At 40.7% G+C, this 27641-nt stretch overlaps 1 protein-coding gene across 1 annotated transcript in view; it reads left to right on the forward strand.

The window, feature by feature from the left end:
- The window catches only part of LOC141007396 (rap guanine nucleotide exchange factor 6-like), a 163275-nt gene that overhangs the window by 851 nt on the left and 134783 nt on the right, over positions 1-27641 (forward strand). The window lies entirely within an intron of this gene.

Here is a 27641-nt window from a genome sequence, read left to right on the forward strand (position 1 = left end):
CCTCCCCCCCACCATTCAAATGGTGCTTTTATTATCTTAAAGGAACACTTCACCCAAAAATGGAAAACTCAGTCGTAATCTACTCTCTCTCGTGTCGATGAATAGTTGTTGAAGTTTCCCAGTCCACGAAACATTTCTGGAGCTTCACAGCAAAAAAGCGTTGCAGCGTAGAGAAAAAAAATGACAAATAATTTTTCGATCCCGCTTGAGTTGTGCCATGAACTACGCGTGTGACGTGTAGAAGGTCACAATAAATCTGCCCATATTGACAACTGCAGTCATGTGAAAGGAGAGTTTGTCAGTTTTGTGAGCTGCTAAGATGCAGGACCAGCGCTACAATGTTTAAGTTATGGGTTTTGTTGAGCGATCAACGAGATGACGTAGCTAAAAGCGGTAGCGTGCACCTCGTCCGAAGTGGTGGCACGAGCTCGACCGTGGCTTTCCATTGGCAGCAAAAAAGTGTTGCGCCGTTCTCCTAAAGTAGATTGGGACTCCAAGATCACACATTGTTTTGAAAGGACGTTACATGCACCCCTTTTTAATTCAACGCTGCAACTCTGTTTTGTTGTGAAGCTCCAGAAATGTTTTGCAGACTACGAAACTTCATCCGACTTTCTGTAAGCGTCGAGGTGACGATGACTGAGTTTTTCATTTTCGGTTGAACTTGCCCTTTAATTCAAGAGAGAAACTTCGGTGTAAGACAGAGGTTCAGTCCAAGAACTGGTGGGATCCGACTGCAGTCACAGCCTTGAAAACTATAGTTCCAGCTTCCCATCACCGGGCTTACGTCTGAGCCCAGGAGATAGTTTGTGTAAACGTTGGCTTGAACGAGGCCAGTTAAATATAATCACTGCTGCTTTCTCATCCCTCCTCCTCCTCCTCCTCGTTCTCCTCCTCCTCCTCCTCCTCCTCTGCCTCCTCCCTACATGAAGCTGTGGAAACACAGCTGGCTTGTCATTGCTTTAGTTACGCTCACAGCCCAAAAATAGCTCACGCTGTCGTACTCCCTTCCATGTTCGGCTGCTGGTAATAGTTTTGAAGTGCAAGCAGTTTTCAAAGCGCTGTCAGAGTACAAAAATGTTTTTTTTAAAATCCAGCGAGCCTTCAGCTTTGCATGATGCTTTTGAAAAGGTCCCTTTTTATGGCTCTGATCCTCTATTTGTTTGTGTGCGTGGCAGGTAGAAAGCCTCTTTCACACCTTCATAGAGGGCTTTTGTGCACACTTGAACAAACCGTTCCAGCCGCGTTGAGTCCATGATAGGTAGCGCTTTGATAAAGTCACTAAATATAGTCTCCTCCGTCCTCTATTTTTGCGGTGAAGACAACACGGTGAAGTGTTCCCATGCAGTTGTTTATTATGTTTAGGGGTGGGTTGTGTATTTGTCCCAGTCCTCCACCTGAAATGCACACAAGCCAGTAGCTTCCATCAGACATCCAACTGTGGGTTTTAATGAGTCTGGACTCGCTCACCGGGGCAGAAGTCTGGCATCCAGACACAGATTCTCATTGGAGTATTGTCTACTAAGCTCAGGCTCATTAGTGATGAACCTGTGATGAGGGAGGAGGTGAAAGGATCATGAGTGTGCTTCTCAAACTGACGTCTGGATGTTACTATGAAACCACTGATGAAGTTAAAGGCATTTGTGGTCCTTTTTAGTACAAAGTGGAAAGCTTGAAGGATTTAAGCTGCCACTTTTCTCCACATAGACTGGAATTGTTCTTAAGGTTGTCAAATGTCTGTTGAATAAGGTGCAGCAAGTAAGTGCTGGTAAACTCACCATCGTGTGAGGTTTTTGTCTTTTCATGGCGCTCACTCCAGATTATGGATGCAAAGTTTAAGCCATTTCCAAATGCATTAGGAGTTAAAAGACCAGATTTATTAAACAGCAAGCTACGTGAATGGTAAAGTAAATAAAACAAAATATTAAGGCTACTAAATGACTAAAATGTAAAAATATCAGTTTGTATAAAGTTTTTTTCTTTTCAAATTAGAAATGACTTTTATTTTAATTAAATAGACCAGTATTTGTATTTTATTTTTGTTTGTTTATTTTGTATTTACTTGCAGGCTGGTTGTCTGTTAATACATTTTTAATCCGTTAAATTCTTAACGGCCATTAATCGATAAATGGTTGATCACTAACTCCGTACTCCAGATTATCCTTCCCTGCACATACTGTGGCAGTGAAAACCAATTGCCATTTGGATCTGATGATTGATGAAACACAAAGCTGGTGCTCCTGGTCAGCAGCTACTGACTAAAAGGCTTTTATTTGTTGGATTTTGTCGGCACTATTTATTGTGGTTGCACCGTTTTCTTTTTCCTGTGTAAACATGCCACATTTGATTCTGCTTGAGTAGCCTTGTAGTTGAAGGGGAAACTCTGTGTTGGCGCCTACATTACCCACAATGCAACTAGGCCAGTGAGTCACATCACTTGAGGCAAGTTATCAGATTACAGGCAGCTTCCTCTGGAGCCACAAAAGGCTGTATACTCCTTTTTTCACATATGCAGTAGTACTCCCCAAGACCTGTAGACACATGCTGATGTGTAAAATTGGTGGAGCTACCCTTTAAGGCAACAGGGGATGGTAGTTTGAAAAGTGTAGCATAAGTATGTTCCTCAAGTGTTCAAAACTAATAATCAGCATGGTCTTGATATGTTGATGAAGGTTCTCAGTCATCCAGGTCATGGTAATCTAAGCGCTGTATCGTAGTCAACTGGACTCGTTTCAGTTCCTTGAAGACGTTTCACCTCTCATCCCCTCCAGTTAGTTAGAACTGAGGAAGCCTCTTGGATGAGAGGTGAAACGTCTTCAAGGAACTGAAACAAGTCCAGTTGACTACGATACAGCACTTAGATATGGTCTTGATGGTTAGGAAAGAGAAAAAGTTGCACATAAACTCCTGCACACTGTCTAACTTGCGAAATTACATTTATTTGAGATGTTTCTGTACTAGACCTTCATCGGGCAAATAGTTTACTATTTACTTTCGAGACTTTCTGTCTTGCCCCTAGTACAGAAAAGCCCCAAATAAATGTAATTTCGCAAGTAGGACAGTCTGCAGGAGTTTGCTTGCAACTCTTGGTTTACTTGTCCCTTTACTATGCACCTGTCTCATAAAATCGTGTGAAGTATTTTTTTCTGTTTTTGAAGCAAAAATCACAAATATTTGCTCGTCCACGTGAGGAATTTGTTGCCGTTATTTGTCTCATTTGATAGTAAACCAAAACAAATATCTTTCAGCTGTGGACTGTTGACTGTTAAAACTTTTTTGATTGATGAATTCATCAGGAAAATAATCATTCGATACAGTCCTGTCGTTAATATAGAACTATAAATATTGCAGCTAGTCAAACATGGTTTGGATTTTTGGTTAAATCAGGTGTATTGTTTGCAGAATTGTCTTTTAATGAAAGTCATCCTGGTTGAGACGGTCTGTCTGTTAAATGTCCTGCACAAGACGTGCTGTAGGTACGTCTGTCTCCTGTGCAGATGCTTGGCTCAGTGGGTAATCTCCTTCTACCGCAGGTTTTATGCCTCGTCAACCTTTCCCAGTTTCTTGGGTTTTCCGTCCAGCTCTTCCCTCCCTGCCTACCTTTCTCAGTGCCATGCAGACAGACAACAAATCATGGCGGGTGATTTATGGCGGTTTCGGCTGCGCCCAGTACAGATCGGACATTTATGGGAATTCCAACCATCGCAAAGCCACAGGCTCCTCGGGGAAGGTGCGAGTGAGGGAGGGGAAGAGAAACGCAGACTTAAGTGGCGACTTCTTGCTTTTTAAGCAAGCAGTGGAGCCGCCGTGAAGAGCACCGAGGAGGAGATGCAGACCAGTGTGTGGTCGATGCTGTCTTCTTGGAGTGCATGCAAAGAAATGTGTTACAAAAGAGGCTGTGTGTGTGTGTTTCAGGCAGAGAGGGTGGTTTGCTCAGTGCTGACGCAGCTTCACAGATTAAAGTTAAAGGATAGTGCTGGTGTGTTTTTAAAGTTGTTTTCCAATTACTAGCCCTGTCACAATAACTACTGTTCTCTGACGATATATTGTCCCAGAATAATAGACCATAATCTCACAAGCGGGCCATTTTCCTCTCACGTCACACTCGGGGTAGGAAGTTCAAATGCTGGGATAATGTTATGCTGCTATGTTTCAGGTTAGAAGTCTCATAAACACAAGGAATCTGAGAAACTTATCAGTTATAATTTGTCTGATTCCCTACTTTCACACGACCTTGAAACCTGGAACACAGCAACATTCGACATCATCACAACGTACCTGAATTTGACAGACGTGTGAACCTTACCTTCATGTTGAAGACAGGGCAACAGTATCTACATTTTTAGCTGTCAGGAAACGTTCCCCCTGCTATTATGGATATATTTAGTTATAGCTGGCTGAAAATCACAGGACTTACCTGTTGTGATGACATTATTACTGTCATTTTAAGACCATTTATACCACGGATATAATGAATGTGAAACAAAGCTTAAATTATCCTAAAACAGGAAAATAAACAAACGATAAAACAATAGCATAGAGATGTCAGAGTTTGTTGTTTTTCTCTCTTTAGAGGTGTTTGACTCCCATTCATTGCTGCCACACACCTGGAATATGCCCAGCAAGATGAGTCATCGTTTTTAGTGTGACACATAATTAAGTGTTCGTTAAACTGTCTCAACTTTATCGTAATTCCTCCGAGTCGTTCATCGAGTCGTACATACATGTGCACATTTTATTACAGTCAAATGGTCAATCGTTTAAACCTGCATGAAGAAGTAAGAGCCTCGTGTTGACTTGGCTTAACCATAAATATTTGTGATGAGCAGGATTTGCAGTTTGGTGTTTTGTAATTGCAGATACAAACCTAAACTCTGCATGACGTGCATGTTCCTCCTTTTTTAAAACTGAAATAGAGAAGTCAGTTTGAACGATACCTACACTGAGGTTAGAATGTGAAATCTGAAGACATGTGGGTTTTAGGTGTTTCACTTTGGTGTTGACTGCATCAGGAAGTAGGTCACAGAGGACTGTGGGAAACAACAATAAATGGACCTGTGCATGTTTCGAGTGTTACAGGGACTGTCTGTGTGTTTTTTAGATACTGATTTATAATTCATGTACACATCATAAAATCAGTCTGCTTCCTTTTCTCCTTCTTGCAGACATAACTTCAGCCGTCTCCAATGTTGCCCAGGGCATCTTTGTGTTGTTGGTACAAGATTCCCTTAAATACCCTCCTACTGCTTTTACCTCACGGATACAAACAGTAGTGGAGAAATGAAGACACCGTACTACCTGACACTAGTGATTATCAACAGGTATTTTCTGATCGGTCACAGATTCATTCCAGCGAAGTACAATAAAACACGACCAGCTGTAGCCGCTGACTGTGTGATAAACAAGGATGTCGTCCTTCCATTGTTTAGATTATTTTAGACCAGAGTTCTTAAAATGAAATATTGACTAGTTCAGTTGGGTTTATATTTATTGGGCTGTGATTGGAGGATATATCCCTTGAGAGTGTCCTATGCATGCAAGACCATGCCCAATTGTAATATTAAGATAGTCTAAAACAACGTTTCAAAGGGATGAAACTTTGAGCAAAGTGACAACTTAATTTCGGGCATGGCTGTATGATATTCATTCAGGAGTTAATCTAAATGAGCCATTTTCACTTTATGGTATCATGGAGTCCAATGTGATGGATATCTGCCAGACATTTTACAAAGTGACCTGTAACTTTAAACCAGTGGTTGCAAAATGTGGAGAAATATATCGTTTTTTTCTGTCAGGCGTTCATGTAATTCTATACATTTTGGTAACTAGACATTTTGTTATATACGTGTGTATATATGGATTTTTTAATGTGGAAATAGACAACTTTTCAACGTTCCCTCCCTCCTGGTGTTTTCCTGTGGTACTGTTGGCGCCACAGCATTAGCAACATGGCTACCGTTAGCAGCCTGGTTACAGTCCAAAGAAAGAAACAACTGTAATAATCCCAGTTTGAGTAAAACGCACCAGTTGTAATATAATCTTGTAGAAAGAATGCCGGTTTTGAACCATCTCGGGTCCTGGTGTTAAGGGGGGACACATATCATCAAGGGCACAATCTTTGACACATCACCGGCCCTCTCCATTGAGTGAATGCCCGTCTGTTTACTCTAGTTTTGCTCGGTTTCAACCACTCCTCCTCTTTGCCTTCTTTGCCTCTTTCATCAGCGGGGTGCCTTTTCCACAGTTCTTCCAGTTCTTCCAACGTTACCTGGGGATAGCCACCAGGGAAAACGATTCCTCTTCTTGTTTTTGTCTGGGGGAAAAATGGAGCACGTTGGCAGACCAAAAAGCATAGTAAAAGCAAGACCTATAGGGAACCAGTGTATACACAGATGGTTTCATTTTTCTACAGCCATTACACTGTGCAATCAGTATTACTTCAGTGTGACAGTTGTCTTTTGCCAGTTTAAGTATGGTGGCTATTATCCATGTCAGGCTTATTAGTGCACAGGACTTCATAGAGAGCTTTTTCCTGCTGTGCATAGGTGTTATCAGCTGTTGTAAAGAATTAGGTAGCCCTGATCACAATAAAGACCCCCCCCCCCATCTTTGGCTACTTGCTGGAGTAACCAGCTAGTTTGTTCGATGTGTAAATAGCTACTCCATTCAGACGAGCGCTCTCTTAAAATGTGAGCAAACATGCATGTTCACACACAGCCAACGTGAAAACCAGTTAGACACCAGCGTCATCTTGACTGAGGCCTGAGGGCTCATCTTCGAAAGTGTGGTATAGGCTCAGCCTCACTGGGTCTTATTCAGGGGAGACACAGGTATTTATTGATCGGTCTGGAGATTGAGCTATTTGGATCTCTCTGCCTGTGGTTTCTTGGCTTATTTATCAAGATCATCGGTCGAAGATTGTAAATTTTTGCTGTCAGAATATTCTGTATGTCATTTTTGCAGCTTGCAACTACTAACCACAATTAAAAATATATTAAATAATTGTTGCGACACGTTTTAAGAATTGTGTCATACTAGGGCTTTGTTGCTTTGCCTCGATTTCAACCTGACGACTCATTTGTTGAGGTTGATAACTAGAAATGGTGTTTAAGAAGAGAAATTAACCTTGCAAACCTAAAGCGATGAAAGTAGTCTTTTCAAAAAGGTCACACGACGTGCATTGTTGGTTCTATAGTGCTAAAAATCAAATTTTATGAAATGAGTTGTTGTGAGAAGTAGTCAAAGGAATTTCTCAGCGTTCGGTTTGTGTGTCAGTTTCTCACACTGTTGGCATGCTTGTGGGTTCGGCAGCTGTTGATATGAAACTGACGTGGTGACATTTCCTGTCACAGTGGCAGACTTGTAGCCACATTACACAGCTGATAATTGACCCGCTAGACTAGCATGTAATCAGAGCCGTGGAGGAAAATGAAAGGAATGGTTTGGGAGTGGTGGAACAGAAGTGATGGGAGACGGACGTAAGGTTACAGAGAGTGGCTGCCACACAGAAGCTCTCAGCTAAGATCTGGAAGAGGGGAAGAAAGATGAGGGGAAAGTGAGAGAGAGATACAAGCAGATAATAAAAAAAAATGGCTGAGAGATCATTGAGAGGAAAGATATGGATGTTTAAATTGAGAAAGCTGGAGCGTCAGCACGGGGAGAGAGCGATATAGCTCCATATAATCACAAGCTGGCCTGAGAGAATGAGATGAGAGCAGCAGAGGTAGTTGGATACGAAGAAAAGTTCAAATGAAACTTGAGAGCTGGCCGAAGTATTAGAAAGTGGGAGTGAGAGGTTGTACGTATTTTATGAGGTGAAAGAGGACATTGTGAGTGAAGCTACAAAAAAAGACATTTTTACTAGTTCTCAGCTTTTTTTTTTTTTCATTCTGAAGCCATGGTCCATTTGCCAAAAGCAATGTGGACCTTGATAGCAGAGCTGTAAATAAAGTCCAGTCAGCATCTGGCACAGATTGGCACATTACAAGATGAGGTTTGTTTGTTTATTTGTACAGATTAGATCTAATGCTCACAATCCAAAATCCAGTTCAACAAACATAAATTAGTGCTGCTGCTGAATCATTGGTCTGAAGGTCATATTATCTCTCGGGTATCCTGGTTGTTCTGCCAAACAGCGCATTAAAAATCAACTTAAAAAGACCTTGGCTGTAATGCAAATGTGCACACAATGTAATATTGAACAGGAGAGGTGGGTCACTCATTAGCAGCCTTCAATGTCTCGTATCACTCACAAAAACACCCCGTTTTTTTTGTTGTTTTTTTAATCCACCACGTGATAAGTTATTATTGTGCTGTGTCTCAGGCTTCACCAGTGGAGAATTGGTGTCACAGATCTTTGAAACTAACAACCACAAACCATAGAGAGCAGAGGCGACCGAGGACTCGCTCACAAAACTTGAGTCACTGCAGTTTGTTAGCGTCTGTCTGCCCTCCAGTCCACAGGCCCTTCGGCTTGTTAGGAGGGGCCTTTTTATTGGCTCCACAAGGAGAGCTTTCAGTGCTACGGGTCAGGGGAAGGCTGTGTTTATTCACCCATTTAAACACACACACACACACACACAAACACACTGTCTTACACCGGCTTCCTCCACTCTGTCTGTTTCACACACTGACTCCTCTGTATCCTTTTAATTTCGGGCTCTCTCTCAACCCTGCAGTTTGTTGGCACATTCGGATTTGTTGATGTTGTCACTGGCCTGTGTGTGTGTGTGTGTGTGTGTGTGTGTGTGTGTGTGTGTGTGTGTGTGTGTGTGTGTGTGTGTGTGTGTGTGTGTGTGTGTGTGTGTGTGTGTGTGTGTGTGTGTGTGTGTGAGAAGTTGCTCCGCATTTACGTCATGCTGGATTTACTGAAACTTAAGTGTGAAAACTCAGCTTGAAGATGTTTTGTAGATAAGAAATGTGGCGACACAAACTGCAAACGTGTTCTACTTGTGTCTACTTGTGTTGGCAGTACAAGGTGATGAAAATGGCAACTATATGTTGAAGTAAGTCAGGATTTTCACCTTAGACGTGGACTTTGAAACACTTTTAAAAAAAAAAAAAGCCCTGAAAACACATTTTCTCGGGCAGTGTCTTACTATGAGTAATGGGGTTTGAAGCCAACATTTTGGATATTTCTGCGTTTCTTTTTAACTGTGCTTTTCTCAATGATTTGAGCCAGATGAGTTTCTGTTACAGAGTAAAACCAATTTAAAGCCAAGTTGCAGGTGCACATCTAGCCCAAAGCACCACAACCAGAGCTTGAAAAGGCCATGTTCAGACCGACATCATAAGTGCATAAAAAAACGCAAACCCCTCGTATGAATCGGACATCGTTTCTGAACACCTGGTGCTAATGACGTTTTATGTGCTGGGAGATGTGGCGGAGGGAGGCAGACATCAGCAGCAAGCTATAGCACAAACTGGACAAGATGCACACAGTGTGGAAAATCTGCATTACAGTAATGAATGAACCATGTTAGCCGGTTTCCCCCTTAGCTAATAACTGCAACCATTAAGAATACAGTGAGCTCAGCTGATCAGCAAAGACGTGAGGAGGTACTGACAACTTTTCCATCCAGGTCTGAGAGAGGCCTCATTGAGAAAGTTCTCGGTCTGACAGCTGCTTTGTGAGATGATATGTTTGTAGATTAGAGATTACACTGTTAAAAAAAACAAAAAAAACATTAGTCACTTGCACAATAGTGAAATAAAGCAGCCCTCCATCTTAAGGTCAGATGTGTTTATTCAGTTAATCCTCATAAGAAGGCAGTCTAGCTGGAGCTTGTGTTTACTGTGTTAATGATGCTGTAATCCACATTGTTTACTTTACTTATTTAATTATGAGCTTGTCTGTAAAACCCAACCACTTGTAATGCCAAGTGGCTTTTTGTAACCTGTTTTTGAAGTCCCTGCTTCACACAGCGGGGCCACAACAACAGCCTGGGCTTTGTCCCGCTCGGTATTGTTTGAATGTAAACACGTCAGCTTTTCCTGTGGGTACCGCCAACCTCACAGCACAGCACAGCAGCCCCGGGTACACGGTGAGCGCATGTTTGCCTGCGCGTGCATGTTGCTTTCAGTTTGGCGTGTGAGTGCTACTGTGTGTGTATGCGTGTGTGTGTGTGTGTGTGTGTGTGTGTGTGTGTGTGTGTTTGTGTAGCTACATTCCATGCATGACAGCAGGCGTGAACAGGCAGAAGGCGTCAGCTCTGACCTGTTCGGTTTGTGGGGAATGCAGACTGAGGCTACAGGTGGACTCACCTTGCATAGTTCAGGCAACCAATGACAGGGTTACCTTGACATTTTGAAGTTGATCATTTGCTTTCTCACAAGGAAATGAGATTAGATGCTGTGCAAATTGTTTCATTATCCCTTAATGGCAGCATTGGTGCACTTATTCAATCCAGTTTTATTAAATTCAATTGAAATCAGTACAACATAATGATCCATGACGGCAATTTGATTTTGAGCATGAGTGGAAAAAAAACATGTATGCATAGTTGGACCATAACAAGTAAAAGAGCTGTTTGGGACTACTTTGAGCTTAATAAAAGTCATAATAAAAAGGGTAAAGATTAAATAAATACATCAGGACGAAGAGTGTCATACCAAGAACCTGTCAGACTTGGTTCCATACTATTTTGGACCTTGTTCCCTGTATACCAACCTGTTGCCACAGTTCTCTTATTAAAGCACTTTAATGACCTTGCAAAACTGGTCTGGAATGTGTGTCAGAAAAGGAAAGCAGCCGACACTTCCAGCAGTGTTTTCGTCTGCCACTGGTGCTCTACTGATTGTGCTTGACATGCTTTTATTTCAAGGTTTGAATGTTTTTTCAAGTATTCTATCAGTACATGAGTGGATAACATCAGACAATAAACACATTCATCATATGCATGCAGTACAGTGTCAAAATATTGTATTGTCCAGCCCCAAGGACTTCCTGTATGGGAAAGGCCCTTGGCAACAGGTCTGTAGACAACAGGGTAAAGATGAAAGACCCTGTAGACTTTATTTTTTTTTTAGAAATAATCCCAACCCCCCCAAACTTCAGGAAGGCCTAGTTTAACGAGCTGACAGAATCTGGCTGAGATTTCATGTTAATGTCAAAGCAGTTTATCAGCCATATGTTGTTTGTTATCCATGAATAGTGTTACCCTGCTATGCTATGGTGTCTTTGCAGTAAGCAGAGAAGGTTTAGTAGGGCTGCAACTAATGAGTGTTTTCATCATTGATAAATCTGGCTATTATTGTCACAATGAAATGATTAAAAGTTAGGATTGTGAAAAATGCTTGTCATGATTATTACCTAGAGCCCAAAGTGACGTTTTCATGTTTATTTCTGTCGTCCAACAGCCAAAAACCCAAAGACTCTTCATTTACTGTCATAAATGATAAAGAAAAGCAACAAGTTCTTAGAGTTAAGAAGCTGGAACCAGCAAAGGTCTTATATTTTTGCTTGACAAATCGCTGAAATGATTAATTGGCTATCGGAACAGATGGCAATAATTTGCAACCCAACCGCTAGGATACTTGTTAGTCAAATACATTTCTGCAAAACCACAGATAAGTTGAAACTTTAAATTTCTTTATGTTGCAACTTTACGTTTCTTTAGGTTTTCTCTTCCCTCACAATGCTGTGCTTTTGCTCTGGTTAGGTTTAGACGCAAAAACCACTTGGTTGGGGTTGGAAAAACAACATGGTTTGGCTTAAAATACCTTTTTTAGGTTGCTACAAATATGGCTTGAAATGACTCCTTCAAAACACCCGAACACAACTAGACCCACTTTCTCATGATATCTGCTATTATTGCCACAAACACGGCTGGAAAGGTCCTCAGCGTCCTTTTTAAGGGTAATCAGTGGTGTCAACGCAGACTCGAGCTGCTGTCGGCTTTTCTGCAGCCTCGCTGTCTTTAACTGTGCCACCATTCCCTCCATCTCCCAATGTGAAAGTCGGCTAATAAACATATAATGTGAACCTGATATGCCACATTTTGTACTAATATCAATGTGGTGCATAGCCTTTGCCACATCAAACTTGGGCGTATCTGTGGTTTGCAGAAATGAAAGACTTATCTATTAATCAGTAATCGCTGTAGCTCTAATCAGCCAACATTTTGGTCTGTACGGCAAAATTAACCTGTTCCTGGCCAATCTGTCTCAACAAGCCACCAAACAACAGGTTGCGAAAAAGCAAAGACGCTGTTTCAGTGTGTTTCCAGTGTGGCTTCTTGAATTTTTTGACCTTCAGGATTTTGAATACTTTTGTTTATCGCCACTGCAATAAACCATCCTCCCTATGTGGGGAGGCAGGCAGTATGTGGGTTTCACACATCCTGCCCTGTAAATCCCTCCGAGACTGGGCTGTAGTCAACAGCAGCAGCATTCCTTACGGTAGCCAAGCAGTGCTGATACACGAGGGAACACATCCTGGAAAAAGAACTGATGTGCTTTCTTATTTTTAACTCGTCTTTGTTTTTACCCATTAAGATAAAAAATGTCAAGAACAGGGCCAAGGTCAGTGCACAAATCCTCTCTGGAGGTTTGAGCTATTGACAGTGAGTTATGCAGTCTGTCGAGATGAGTCAGGGCTTTGAACTAAAAGATTAAAAATGCCTCTGTGTGTTTGTCTGCGTGGCTGTTGTGCGTCATTTCCACTGCATGTGTGAGCGGCTGGTGAGTTGTTTGAGTGGTGAGAAGCTGTGGTAAACACTGATACAATGAGAGGTGATTCAGAGCTGATAAGGGCTTTGAAATAAAAATGGCGAAACATCTGAAAACGGCTGCTTCAGTCAGTGCATTGCGTGTGCTTATTGGAAGTCTTCACCGGTTTGTGTTTAGCTTGACACAAACCGGAGAGAACCTACCGTCCCTTGGGTCGCTGATGTTTCAAGAACTAGCAGCAACATATGTGTTTCGTAGCACATATGCTCTGTGTTTGTGTGAGAGGATTTGTCAAGTCGGCTTTCGTATTTGTAATCCAGAAAATAGTTCAAATAGACAAAGTGGTCAACCTTTTTCACACCACTGTGAATCTCTTCAGTCTCATTACAGGCTCAGATTTCTAGAAATAGAATCAGAAGATATCCGATAAAAAAAGTTTCAGATTCAGCTTTTCTTTGCTCCGACATCATCAGCCCCGCTACCCCCGACATAGTAAGTCAATGTGCCCTCAAAGAAAAAAAAAAAAGCTTTTACTAGTGTTGAATCTTTTTGTTTTCAAAGTTTTTTGGAGCTCTGCCTTTCACATTTTTTTTTTTTTTTTTGATTTTTCTGGAAGCCACATTGTCGATCTTGGCAGAGTGCACAGGTAGAAGGTTATACAAAGAGGCACACCTGCTCCACAGCCTTCAAGACTTTTGTATATATTCTTTAACTTTTCCGGCTTGGGACCATAGAAATGTACTCTCACCGAGGGAGTCCAGCTCAGTTACTGTTATTCTTGTATTCTTGTACGTAACCGCACATCATCAGCAGCCATGACCTGTTTCTGACCTTAATCCATAGCATCAAGTTATGAAGGAGGCACAAAACTTTTCCTGTGTTGGTGCCCACAATGTTTGTTTCTATAAGCTGAGAAAGCTTAGTGTGCAGGTGAAGATGAACTTTACCTCTTCCTTCCTTCTTCACGGTTCATCACTGCGCACAAACTTACAAATTTGCATTTAATGCATGAGTGAGCTGTGAGAACAATTATGATTTTCCTTTAAACCTGGAAACCTATTTTCTCAATCAGCTTACTAGTGACGTGAACACATTTTCTACAAAAGTTAGAACAGTTCTGGTTATTTCAGATAGGAGTACTTGTGTTTTTGCATGAGCTTAGAATAAGAAAAGAGAAGAAGAAGAAATAGTTGTAGCAGTAGGCCGAAGAGTAACTGGGCAGGGCTCAGTCAGAAAAAGTTGATGGTATTCGACTTTCATTGTTGATTAATCTGTCAAATATTTTCTTGATTAATAGTTTGTGAAATGTTACAAAATGGTCAAAAAATGTATCAGTGTTTCCCAAAGCCCAAGTTAATGTCCTAAAAGTCTTGTCCACAACCCAAAGATATTTACTTTACTGTCATAGAGGAGTAAAGAAACCAGGAAATAGTCACATTTAAAAAGCTTGAATCAGAGAATTTTGACTTAATTTTCCTAAAACCGATTAATCAATTATCAAAATAGTGGACGACTCATTTAATAGATCTGATCGAACCGCTCCCCACACAGTCCTGAAGAAGCAGGTTTTTTTGTATTAACTCTTACCAAGTCTTTCAGGGGCTATAAGACTCACATTTTTCAATAGATTGTAGTCAACCAGACGACTAAACTGAAAAAAAGTTTGTCTGTCTGTCATTGACATAAGGGAGATGAACAGTCTAGTGGCAAATGGATACCAGTAATCTGTGCTTGTTTCTGTGAAATCTCCGCCCACTTTGGCAGTGTCCAACCCGCGGTCTGGAGTTTGTTTCCAGTCCAAAATCTTATATCTGGTTCAGCAAACACAGGAAGCATATCCAGTGTTTTTTAATCCATCACCAGTGGATCACTAAAATCTAACATCCTGCCCAGCTGTAGCCAAGATTTTGAATGCCTGTATCAACTGTCTCATCACATCCATTTGAAATTGACCGGCTGCCAGCTGCTCTTATTGAGTATGATTGAGTCTGGAGCGCTGACAGAAGCGGTGTTGTGGAGGCCCACAGATCCCACTGTGGAAACACTGAGTCACTGTCCACATCACAACAGAAACCGCCGGCTGCTGACTACGTCTGACCGCCACTTTCTACTCAACTTTCTGCCTCAACACCTCTCGTCTTTCTAAACAAAACCAGAATGCTAATAGTTTAGATGCAACTTTTCCGACTGTGTTTTTATTTTGTTTGTTGTAGTATTACTGAGACAAAAATTTTCCATGTGCATGTTTGGCCTTATTTTGTGGCCCTTTGTTGCTCCATGATCTCCTTTTTAAAGTTGTATATAGAGTTTAGTATAGCGAGTACCTGCGTGGGTTTTCTCCAGGTTCTCCGGCTTCCTCACACAGTCCACAGACATACAGTTCAGGCTGACTGGCAATGCTAAGTTTCCCATAGGTGTAAATGTGAGTGTGAATGGCCGTGTGTCTCTAACAGAGATACATGCAGGTGGAGCTAACAGGTGAATCTGCAGATAAGAGATGAGATCACAGGGTTTTGTTAAGTGAAAACAACACACTTGCTACAAGGGCTTGCACTGACAACATTCCCATCTGACAGATCGACGGCAAGCCAGTTTACCTTCCTCTTCTCAGACATTTAACAAGAATGAAGCCAGACTGGAAATTAAAGATTCAACACAGTCAGTTGTTAACTGGCACGCACTTGACAAGTATCAGAATTAGCTTTACAATTCAAGCTGATTTAATGTGTAGAAATATGTCCTGGTGTCATCGGGTTAGGGATGATTTGAATACTTGAAGTGACCTCTGCTTATATTTGCATGCTACAGGAATATAATCAATGTATAAGTATCTAATCACAGTATTTGCAAGTTTGTGCAGTACCTGATTTCCAGAGAAGGCATATGAAGCCTCTTCAGTGGTATGCACCTGGAGGCTACGAGTGTGATTGAGCAACATATGGTTAAGCAGAGTGGGAGTACATGAAATAGTTTGTGAGCGTAGATGTACAGTAGTTGCCTGAGGCACAAGTGGTCCGATTTACAGAGACTTATGAGCAGTGTGAGTTGTCCAAAAAGCACAAGGTGATGATAGAATGCATGAAAACATAATGACGCATGCCGTTTGTGCAAACAACACAAGAAAACTAGTGGGAATGCAGTCAGGGCATGCATTTTTACTCAATGGCTTGCATGACGAGTCATCCAATTTACTCAATTGCTGACTTACGCACTTTATGAATCACTCCTTTTGCTTACTTACTAGTTTATTAAATCGTTCATTCAACCCTTTGCATGCTTAATTACTCATTCTCCCCACTTGTGTCCAGAAAATCGTTCACTTCTTCACTTATTTTGCCGCTTGTCTTCACGCTCTCGCGTCTTACACTTCCAGAAAGCACTCTTCACTCATTTGCATGCTCACTGTCATTCTCCGGATCACTCCTTGGCTTGTTCGCGCGACTCCTTTTGCTGACAAGGTTGTAAAGAATGCTGAGCGCTCACCTCTGGAATGCTGGGAATGTGACAGCTGGATTCCCCGAACTTCCCGCCAGCCTCGGCAGCGCGATTGTTTTAAACAATGAATCCAAACACGGTGGCCCATTCATGACAAAGAAGTGGACGCCTACCCGAGTACTGTATCTTTATATGGCTGTTGGCCAAATATACTGTATATTTAACCTTTTTATAAGATTGGAAAAAAGAGTCACTCAGGAATGTTGTATTTTACAGCTGTGTATTTTGAGGTCACTGTGTGTGTGTGGCAGTGGACAGTGGAGTTTGTGTGGGCCTGAATGTGAGAGACATTAAAAAACGACTGTGTTAGAGGCAGAGGAACGTTGAGGAAAGAATGTGGTCAGAAGTTGAAATGCCGCCTTTAAGAAAGAGCTGTATTTAATGAAAAAACGGCTTATCTCATTTTATGGCTGGGGCATTGCATACACAAATGACTTCACTCCTCAGTTTAAGAATGATTTCTTCATTTATGTTCTCGTTTGTATGGCAGGGTTGGATGGCCAAGTCTTCAATATGTATACTTTACTTCAATCACTGTGTGTGTATGTGCGCAGCAATACAACAAGCTTAATACACAAGGTTTTTCGCTATAAGCAGTTGTGAAGCTGTAAAATCATTGTTGTACAGACATGTGACTCAAGTCAGGTAGTCTCAAGTAATTTTGTTTTGGACGTGTTAAAGTCAGGTCCTTGGTTACAAGTCAAGATATTATTGACCAATTGAATTAGCTTGTTTCAAAAAGTCTGTCAATTGAATTTGTTTATTGAGATTCAGGGAAATAAATATAATCAAACAAAAACAGAAAACTTTATAAAAGCTTTCTTAATTTCTTCTCAATCAAAAAATATTCCCTCCCCATCACTTTAAAAGAGTGAAATACTGATGGCCAGTCTACAAAAAAAATTAAAACTGAAAACATAAAGTGGACAAAGACAAGTCATTCAATCATGTCTCAAGTCAAACCACAAGTAGTCCAAGTCGAGTGTGAGGTCTTTTTTTTTTTTTGCTGTCAAGTTGCAAGTCATCAAAACAGTGCCTTGAGTCGACTCGAGTCAAGTCACAACGACTTGAGTCCACATCTCTGTTATTGTATAACATATAACATTTTGTGATTGTGTTATAATCATTATCCTTAACTAGACCCAACAAAGAGTTCAACCAAAGATATTTCAAAAATGGTTTGGTATGGTCACAACAAAATTCAATGAACTAAAGTAACATTGTCCTTTATGCCTGTAAGAAACAAAGCATCATCGAGTGAAAGATCAACATTAAGTCCACACAGAAAGCAGCACGACTACCGATATATATATATATGTTGTAAACTTTATAGCTGTAACGTATAGCCAATTCATTGAAAGTGAAGTGGCAAATGTGTATATTTTCTAGTTCCCTTAGTCTCTCATGATTGTAAACTGAAAATCGTCTGGTTATGGACTGACCCTGAAGATAGACAAGTAAATCAAGTACAATGTATAACAGCCAACAATAAATTAACAGTTGCTCAGGATGTTGTTTTAGCAACACATAAGCCTCTGATAACTAATATGATGGCTGGCTGTCATTGCAAATACTAAAATTTGACAAATCACAAATCAACAATCACAGAACAGCTACTATAAAGGGTACCTACAAATAATGTGGCAAGGAACGCTAGATGAAAGTTTAATATTTAATAAATTATCACATATATAGAGTAAGCATTTTGTTTTGTGGTAGTGATAGTGAAGTGATATGATGTTCTTGGCTGAGGTTTTGTCCTTCAGGTTTAACGACTGTACATGCTGCTCTTATCTGCACTGTATGGGCCTACCCTTTGACACAGTCAACATTTATCACACACTTCTATCGAATCCCAGCCGCTCGTTCCATTCTTATCACACAGTTGCACAGTTCGAACCATAACGGACACATTTATGTAAGCCCAGTGTTTGCAAATGTGCATCCACTGGGCGCTAGGGGAAAAAACTGGGCTACACATCATCCTTTCCCTACAACACAAGTTTTAGAAGCACTCAAAGGCAGGTATTACTTCGTTTAAGCTCTTAAACAATTAATGCACCTCCATAGTGAATTCCCCTGATGCCAAGACAACCAGAACCAAAGTCGTGACCTGGGAAGTGACTGTCGGAGTCAGATCAGCCTCGATGGTCTGATTGACATTGTGTTTAGGAGGAGGATGAGCGGGGTTACGCTTCATGAGTGGAGGCCGGTTGACTCAGCAACTGTGAGCAGTTAAGTAGGCATGTAGGAGGAACGGATGGATTGATCTCTTTCCATATGGAAACATCTTCCACAGACGCTTCCTTTGAGACGGTTAAAGTGAGGTTAGGTTTTAGTGATGTCAGTGATCACTTCCTGTATTTGCCATTAACAAACATTGTGATGACTATGCATGATTCATGCGTTAATGTGCTTTTGTACTTCAGTGTTTTTTTTCTGTGGCAAATTCTTTTCAGTCTTGTTCTGATGCTGGTTGCACCATGGTTAGATTTAGACCAATCACATTTTCATTTTCTTTTTTTTCTTTTTTTTTTTTACCTCTACCCCTCTTAAGAGTGCACCCATGCCCCTCCAGGAGATAGTTACAAGGGGTAGTGGTTGAAATCTCCCACTATGAGATGGGAAAACCCTTCAAGACCCTCGTATGTCATCAGCTGTCATTGGTGGCCTGGACCACATTAACCTTTCTTATTGGTTTTCAAGGCAGGAACTATATTTGTCCAAGTGCTAAGAACGTTTCAAGCACCAAGAGTTGAGTGAGTGAGAGAAATGTTTTTTTTGCCAGCCTCTGCTGCCTAATCTGCAGTTAGTGAGCCCAGTCAAATAGTCTTCCGCCCAGCCAGTCCACTGTTAACTGGAAATTACAGTGAGTTACAGAGATAAGAAGCCATTCACTGACTGGGATTTGTGTGCGTCTGGTGTATGTGTGTATCAGAGAAAGGTCACTGGAGGTTTGGTTGCGTAACTTATAGGGATGCTCCGATCAGGGTTTTTTGCCCCCGATACGAGTCTGAGTCCTTTGATTTTTGAGTATCTGCCGATACCGAGTCCCGATCCGATACTCTTATAATACATTTAAAAAATTAAAAAGATCGAAGAAAACTATCCAAGGTGTCCCTTATTTTTTATTATATTTTAATAAGTAACATACACAATTTTGCATGCAAGCAGTGCTTGAACATTCTCCAGTCAAAACAGAAAAAATACTCTTCACATTAGAACGTAGTGCAACTTAGACTCAATAGTCTCATATTAAAACAAACAGCATCTTAACTTAAAGTGCTAGAATAAAAATAAATACAATATAAAATAAAACAAATGAGCCAATATTCAAGCAGTGCAGTGTGTAAACTGAGCACTTATGAGGTAGCTTGAAGATTCTCAAGTCAGAACAGGTATTCACAAATAAGTTTGTGGTATTACACGAAGCTTTGTCCTTACCACCCCTCGATATCCCAAATTTACATATCTGACAGTTTGCAACTGCATCGTTCTCGTCACTCACTTTAAAATACTTCCACACAGCAGACATGGTGCGCCACAACTCGCCACTCCGCTTCAAAACAAACTGGCGTGCTGGTCTTCTGCGCATGCGCATGTCGTAAACGGTGGTAGTAAATACTCATTTTATTTTTTTTATTTTGAATCACCAATAGCCCATATATCAACAATCTAATACAAATAATGACTAAATAAATATATATAAAACCGATCTCTGATCGGGTCGTAACGTCCGAGTCCCGATCGAGTCTTCAGTGGCGTGATCGGCCCCGATTTCCGAGTCACGTGATCGGATCGGTACAACCCTAGTAACTTAGGTGATAACATGGTGTGCTGGCTTCTGATGTTGTGATTCAGCGTGACGGGCCACAGTATTTTCCATGCAAATTCAAACTATATGCAAAGGTTGGCACGTGTCCACGCACAGGGTTAGCTTGTCTTTGGGTGGGCAACCAGAACAGCTGGATTCAGATAAGAGTGGCTTAACTTGTTGCCTTTTTATATTTGTTTTTATGACTTTGTACAGAATCTCTCTACAGTATGTGCAGTGTTACTTTTTCCTGTGTATGAAAATTAGGCTTCACCATTAACATCTGCCCCGAGTATACAGTTTCTAGGCTATGGCTTAACTGCTTACAATCTGCAATAAATCCCTCGTCAGTGCCCCCCACCCCCAACGTAAATAGTGGCTTTTAGGCCTAACGGGAAACCTTTAAAGGGAGATTGTTGTTTTTTTTTTTCATCTAACCAAGAAAAACGAAGCATACACATGAGTCCCATTTCTTTAGTGTCAGTAGTGGTTAAATTTCGCTGATGTTTGTACTGCTCTCACCAGAGAAACCATGCACTCCGGGTTCACCTGGTTCCTACATGACCCCGGGGTCTTCAGAAAACATCTGAGACCAACCCGAATAAAAACATGTTCAGTTCTTCAGGTCCCACATGTAAGACAATTGTTGATTTTTGTTTTTGCGGTCTCATAGTGTGTCCTGTGCAAACTCTAATATAGTTTGAAAGCACAGAGATACGCTGCTCAGTTCTGTTTTGGATTTATGGAGCTGTAGCCAGAGTGTGAGAAGCAGAGCAGAGCAGAGCTGCCTGTCTGAACAGATTGGGGAAAGAGATCAGCTATCTGTTCCGTATCTTGGCTATCTGACAGCCCGCCTGTGGCTACAAGGCCATGTAGACGACAGCTATGCGTAGGCCAAGTGGGTGCGTGCTTCAGCTACTTTAATATGACTCTTGTGGAGAAGCAGAGCTGCAGTATTCATTTACATGCTTCTTCATGTTTGTGTTTGCACATTTCTGCTCGTGTGCCTGCCTAAACTTAGCAGCCCACCCTCAAACTTTGCATGTCAGCTGAGATATGTCTGGCTGCAGTAACAGAGTTCAGTCTCTAACATCTGCTGCTGTGAACAGACAGAAAACCTCTCCGACGGCTGTATCCTCCACTGCTGAGTCCGGCAGAGATGGTGAGGGCTAACGGGCGAGAGGCATGAAAGACAAATGAGCTTAAAACCGCAGGTGATGAAAAGCTCAGTAGCTTTAAGTGTTGAGCTCTCTAAACTTACAGCTGGAATAATTGAGATTAACTATGGAATAATGTTAACAGAGGAGTAAATGAGAGCATGTAACAAAGGGGCAGACTGTACTGCTGTCAAGCGAAGGGAAGTGATAAATGAGTGAGTGCAAAATGAGTTGGTAATGAGAGGGAGTGCACAACAAATTATTTTTAAAGGGTTTTAAGAGATGTCTTTTGAAATCTGAGAAACCCAACCGCTACTTCGGGCAAAAAGTGGAGTATAATTAGTCAAATGAAACATTACTTCAAAGCACATCTTGTAGCATTTTAAAAAATATATATATTTTCGATGTTAATAGGCAGCCCTAAAAATAACAAAATCTAATTTCCCTGTGTGTCAAAGGCCGATCGTGAGGCTGATATTGATGATGGGCTGCATTTTTTTGCAAGTAGTAATACTGATTTTTCATTAATGAAATGAATTTAAAATTTGCTTTTTAGCTCCTGCAAGGAAGCCTTAAGCCAAAAAACAAACAAAAAAAAGCAGGTTTAATAGTTATATTACTGTTAACAATCAAGGAAATACATTGTAAACTATAACTTTAGAAATTGCTAATATTGGAGTTGCAACTGATGGGTCATTCCATGCCAACTCACCCAGAATTCAGAACTTTTCCCAGTTCATGTCATGATTTTTCTTGAAAAAAAAACCTAATGTTAAAACTTCTATTAAATTCAAGGGACTTTGTAAAATCCTACAGCTGTACTTTTTAGTTATGGATTTTTAAAGTTTGGCCCTCACAGCTAAATTTGGTCATTGTCGTTAATCTTTGTATTCTAAGCTTCACCAACTGCTCATTTTTCACTGGTTTGGGTTGAAATGTGTCCTTAACATCCAAGAACCCCAAAGGACACTTGGCAACATGTGTGTATTTAAATCACTTTTGCAGACTGTTTACAGGAATCAGTCATTTTCCAAAAAAATCATACCTCCAAAGTTTCTTGCAACCACATTTTGACCCTGTGCAGTATTAATATAGTTCGATCACATCTAGAAGATATTTGGTCCTGCATAAAAAAATCAGCGCCACAGGTCCAAGAATTCAAGGATGTTATATTACTCCATCATTTATAATTCTGGAAAAAATGCTAATTCTTCCTACTTTTCACTGACTGCAGACAAAAACCAAAACTTCCTGTGCCTACTTCATTCATTTCAGCATGAAACTGCAGCTAACATTACATAAAGTCTCAGATTTTCCATTTTCTGTGTGTGGCAGTGTTTTTGTGCGTATGTGTGTGGCTGTTTGGTTTGGCTGGCTAGGAGAGGGCAGCTGGTGCGGTGCTTTCTGGGCCAGACTCCCTCCTTACCCTCTCTTCGAGTAGGAGTGAAGAAGGAGCATACGCTCCCAATACAAAGTCAGAAATTATAGTATAGCACTCGCAAAGTGACACTCTGAACTTTTTCTGCGCAAAGTGGTAGAAAGTTGCCATGCTGCGCTGTTGGCTCTGTTCCCAGGAAGGAAGTAGTGATTCATCAAGTGTGTGCACCCTCTATTCATCTTCTCCTTAGCTGTGTTATTTTCTTTAACTCCACATGTTTTGCTGGTGTTTTTTACAAACATATACTGTAAATGTCCGAGTCAGTAGAGTCAAGTTCTCCTTTCTGGTCATGACTGACGCCTCCCCTTGCTCTCCCTCCCTCCTTCCCTCTGTTTCCATAACCCGCTCCACCACCAGCACCACGACTGTCGTCACAGGGCTTTTTATGAACCCAACTCCTTTTTAGTTTTCAGCGCGGAAACTCTCAGGATCCAGGACTTGCACTGTATTTGTTTTCAGTGTTTTTTTTGCTGAGCACACATTGGCGAGCGTCTTTCCGTGTTTTGCTGAATGATCAGATTCATGTGTGTTTAATTGTGCAGGATCACATTGTGGTAAAAGCTTGAAAAAAAAAAAAAAGGGTCTTTTTGAAGCCTTTCGCGCGAGCTGGTTTCAAGCCCCTCTCTTCTCTTCTCTCTCGACCTGGGTTTGTTCCTGAAAATGATTCATTTGTTGAGTGGAGAAGAGGCTGAGCTGTGAGCAAAAAGAGGGGATTTAAGAAGATTTAAGTGCTGCAAGTGTACTTGAAACCTCACACTGATGCTGCAACGATAAGGCCTACTGCGCAGTGGAGCAGGGGATTGACAGTGAGCTTCTGTGTTGTATGGATAATGATCCTGTCTGGAGTTGTGATACCAGGGGATCATAGCTGACCTTGTGGGTTTAAACCATTAAGGCTTTAGGAATATTAACGATATATCGTGCTTGATGTTAAGCTTTGAGCCTTTAAACGTCTGGTAAGGAGATTGTGCAGCCATGAGTAATGACCATGGGTACATTTTTCTCAGCCTCTGTAGTTTTTAATTCCAACATGATGTTTTATCAAGAATAAATGTGTAGCTTTTCTCTGATAGCTTACAAACAAGAGCCATTAGTCATAATAATATCTCCATAATATAGTAAACATTACGGGTGTCTCTCGAGGCATCTCACGATTTGTTGCTGAATCAGTGGGCTACAATTCGATTATGAAACGGTGGTCGATGCTTCTCGATGCATTAATAGCTGTGATATCTATACATGATTTATTTTTTCTAACTGTGTGACTTCTTGCTACTTTTAGATCAGTGTGTTTGTGACAATCCACTAATAAAATAAAAAAGAGATGATGTCTTTGGTCACGTTCAGCCATCCTCACCAAGACTCAACAAGTAGCCTGTAGCTAAGAACGTATGCAGCACGCACATGTTTTGGTTCAGCCATAAGAAATGCACAGTCCAGTCTTACACAACTGTCACAGGCGACCATAATGTCAGGATTTAAAATTTTAGATTTTTTTACTTTTCCTGCATGGAGACATAATCTTAATCATAACAAAGAGACAATGACACTGCATCTAAGAGGTAATTTTTTTTTTTCTGTTCAGATAACGTATTTAATGCTTTGATTGACAAACATTTCTTATCAGCACACTTACTCAAAACATTGAAATTACAATGGTTTCAACCTTTTCTTCCTTTTTCCAGTTGTTATTATTGTCTATCATTGTTCTTAATTGTTGTTTTCAGTCGTTGTTGTTAGAATCACAGTTTGTATTGGTTACTTGTCTGTCTTGTATGCCTGTATTAACGTGTTGCATTGTGTGTTTTATTCCTCAAAAGCCTAGCTAGGGACAAGAACTGCAAATAAGGCATGGCTAGAAGTCCTATACATTGCATTCTGTGCATTGTATTTAGATGTAACAAGAAAAAAATGAAGGATAAGAAGAAGGTGTCCAAAATCAAATCAAATCATTGATTCATTGAAGAAAACCTGGTGATGAGTAGGAGGTTTCTGTGACAAGGAGTCACCATTACAGCTAACTCTGTGGTGGTATATAAAAATAATGCACGGAACTGATACCACGTAATTTTATTTTTAGAAACGTGACCTTGCTACTTTTCAGCAGCGTCAGCAGTGTTATTGCTGCTCAATATCTATTAATATCCAGCTTTAACTCTTTGTCAGTAGTGTCATCATGGCATCTCACGTTTTCTGAAATTCAGCTGAGTACAGGCCTTTCAACTACTTGTCACAACTTTCCTTTAAATGACCAGCACAGATGGCTGCTTCAGCTCTTTCACCATCTCTCTCTAACTCCACTGACCCACAGGCTCACTTCGGTTTATTGTACAGTAGAGGGCACTTGTGCTGAATTCTCGTGCCACCTGTGACAATCCGACATTTGACTTCCCTGTGTCCATTACTGGAAGTGAAACGGAGCGTCTCCATCTATGTGAGGAAACCAAATCGTAAGAGGTCTCTTAAAGACTTGTTGAAGTATTAAAATATCTGCATTCTTAGCAGGGCTAAGCTAAAAGCCAAAAAAAGAAAAATCCTTAGCTATTGTTTTGACATTTATTGGGATATGAGTCACATTTTTTTGTATTTCATTTTTACGGAATAATCTAACGAGGGTGTAATGATGGTGTCTGTACCAAAAAGCTTTCCATACATCTGGATTTATTGTTTGGTAGGCCGAAGCATCTCTGTAGCACCACAGTGCTTCATTTTTAATGGTATGTTGTGACAAATTTTGATTTTATCAAAAGATTGCAGCTCCTGTGATGTGGATATTGCACGTCCATAATTGGATTAATTGTTCAGCCTTAGTTCTGAATACACTGTGCACTAAAGCAGTTTTTGTCCCTTGCATTCAGCCCTATTATGCTATATCCCAGCACAATGTTGACACAGATGATGGTGGAGTCAGTAGTCTATGTAATGTAAATGTTAAAGGCTGGTTATGCAGGCAGGATGTCAGCCAAGCTGTTTGTTCTGCCGGCTTGAATGGACTTGTTGTATCATCTGTCCACAATATCCTCTCTGTGTCGGTGACAGACTCGCCAGGCATACTGTACATTCTGGTGGATGCGGGTGTGGGCCGAGGGGTGATTGAACTCTCTACAAAGGCTACAAAGGATTCAGGTTCTGCCTGAAAAGTATTTCTTTTTACAAAGACTCAGTGGAAGAATTTCTAACTCTGCGACAGGTCTGGAATGTTTTTCTTGCCAACACAAGGTCGTGACCCACTATATATATATATATATGGCTTGTGAGTTCAAACCAGCAAATTAGAGCAACCACAAATTCACATCCATGCTTTTCTTTCACAGGGTTCGCACAATGTCTTTGAAAGTTTGAAAAAACTCTTTATCAGCTCTGCCAAGGAGGTTATATTTTCGCCCGTGGTTTGTTTGTTTGTTTGTTTGTTTGTTTGTTGGTTGGTTGGTTGGTTGGCTTGTCAGCAGGATCACACAAAGACTACTGAAAGGATTTCCATAAAACTTCGATGGAGTATAGGTCTCAGCCCAGAATAGACCCCATTAACTTTTGGTGTGGATCCGGATAAAAAAGACGGATTCAGGATATTTTCCTCTCTTTTTTTTCAACATTTTCGTTCAATTCTCAGGCAATAATGCAATGGATCTTGATGAGAAATATTCCCTTTGTGTTTAGGTGGCTGGTATCTATGAGTATAATATGATGTGGAACCAAATAAAATTCCATATCTAGCAGATTTAGATATCTTTTATTTGATATCGGATTAGGCGTGATTTAATTAAAAGGGGCAGCAATATGTGGTCTACTGAGAGCCCTTTTAGTTTTAACTGTTATGTTTTCTAGGTTGGGAATATGCTTAAATTTGATTGTGATCTTTAAAACATGCTTGATTTTGTTGTGTTACATCTACGCAGTCACTCATGTAAACCAAAAAATAATTTACTATTTGGAATAAAACAATACTTGTGTTGAAATTAGCTTTTTAAGCTTTTATTGATCATGCAATCAAAGATGGTTTAAATGGTTAAATGGTTTAAACAGCTGGTTTAAAAAAAAACAGAAACAAAGTGACAATTTCATGGATTGTTGTACAATTTAGATAAAGGCTCTCAGATATGGTGTGGGTCCATTTTATATGCTTGAATTTAACTGACTGAACCATGCTTTCAGTCCACAAAAGGTTCTGGAAGGATTTTATTTGCCTCGGTGAAATAAAGAACCACGCAAACTCCAACCAGTTCCAGTCAGAAATTAAAAATCAAAGCCTCCAGACTTGGAATTTCAAGGCTTTTGCACAACAGCAGCCTGTTTTTTTCCCCCATACTCATGTAGGAGTGCCTCAACATATCATGAATTCTGTGTTAGTAGGCCGCCTCTTGATGGGAAAGGGAGCAATGTCGTGGGTGGGACAACAACAACCTCTGTACTGTAACAACTTGCTTTTGTGCGACTGGTGCTGGTTCTGTGCTGCCACAGCTTGTTTATGTATGAGTAACAGGCATACTTTAGCAGGCCACATGTCAGAAATGTCAGGATCCTGTCAGGGTTAGGGGTGTTAGAAAAAATAAACACACAGATATACTGTAACTGAAATGTGAGTAAAATTGTCTTCGACAGATTAAGACAGATTAAAAATCTGCGGTCGGGTAACATGACAGCTCTGACAAACGCTGCAGACTGGTTTCACATCACTGTTCCACTGCAGTAAACAAATTTGTTTTTTGTGTTTTTCAATGTGCTCTTCCTGTCTGGATTGCTGCTGCTACTGAGGTTAGTTAAAAGTTGATGTGCAGCGTCTGTTGGACCAAGTCTTATTTAAATGATGTGAGTGATGTTTCTGCCAGCAGGTGGCAGCAGCAGCACTGCGGCTACCTGAAGCACACACACCAGGACAGGCACAGCAAGCTCAGAGCATCAGTGATCAGCTCCATTTGTCTTACTGTTAGTTTGACACCAGCACGTCTGAAGATGTGAATAGATTATTTAGATATTTCTGCAAAACTTGCATCCTTAAAGAGTTGTTTTTTCAATAACTTTCAGAAAGCAGTTTTCTCCAAACTCTCTCATGTGTCACTCTAAAGTAATA

The sequence above is a fragment of the Pagrus major genome, chromosome 13 (assembly GCF_040436345.1).
Source record: "Pagrus major chromosome 13, Pma_NU_1.0".
Taxonomy (NCBI): domain Eukaryota; kingdom Metazoa; phylum Chordata; class Actinopteri; order Spariformes; family Sparidae; genus Pagrus; species Pagrus major.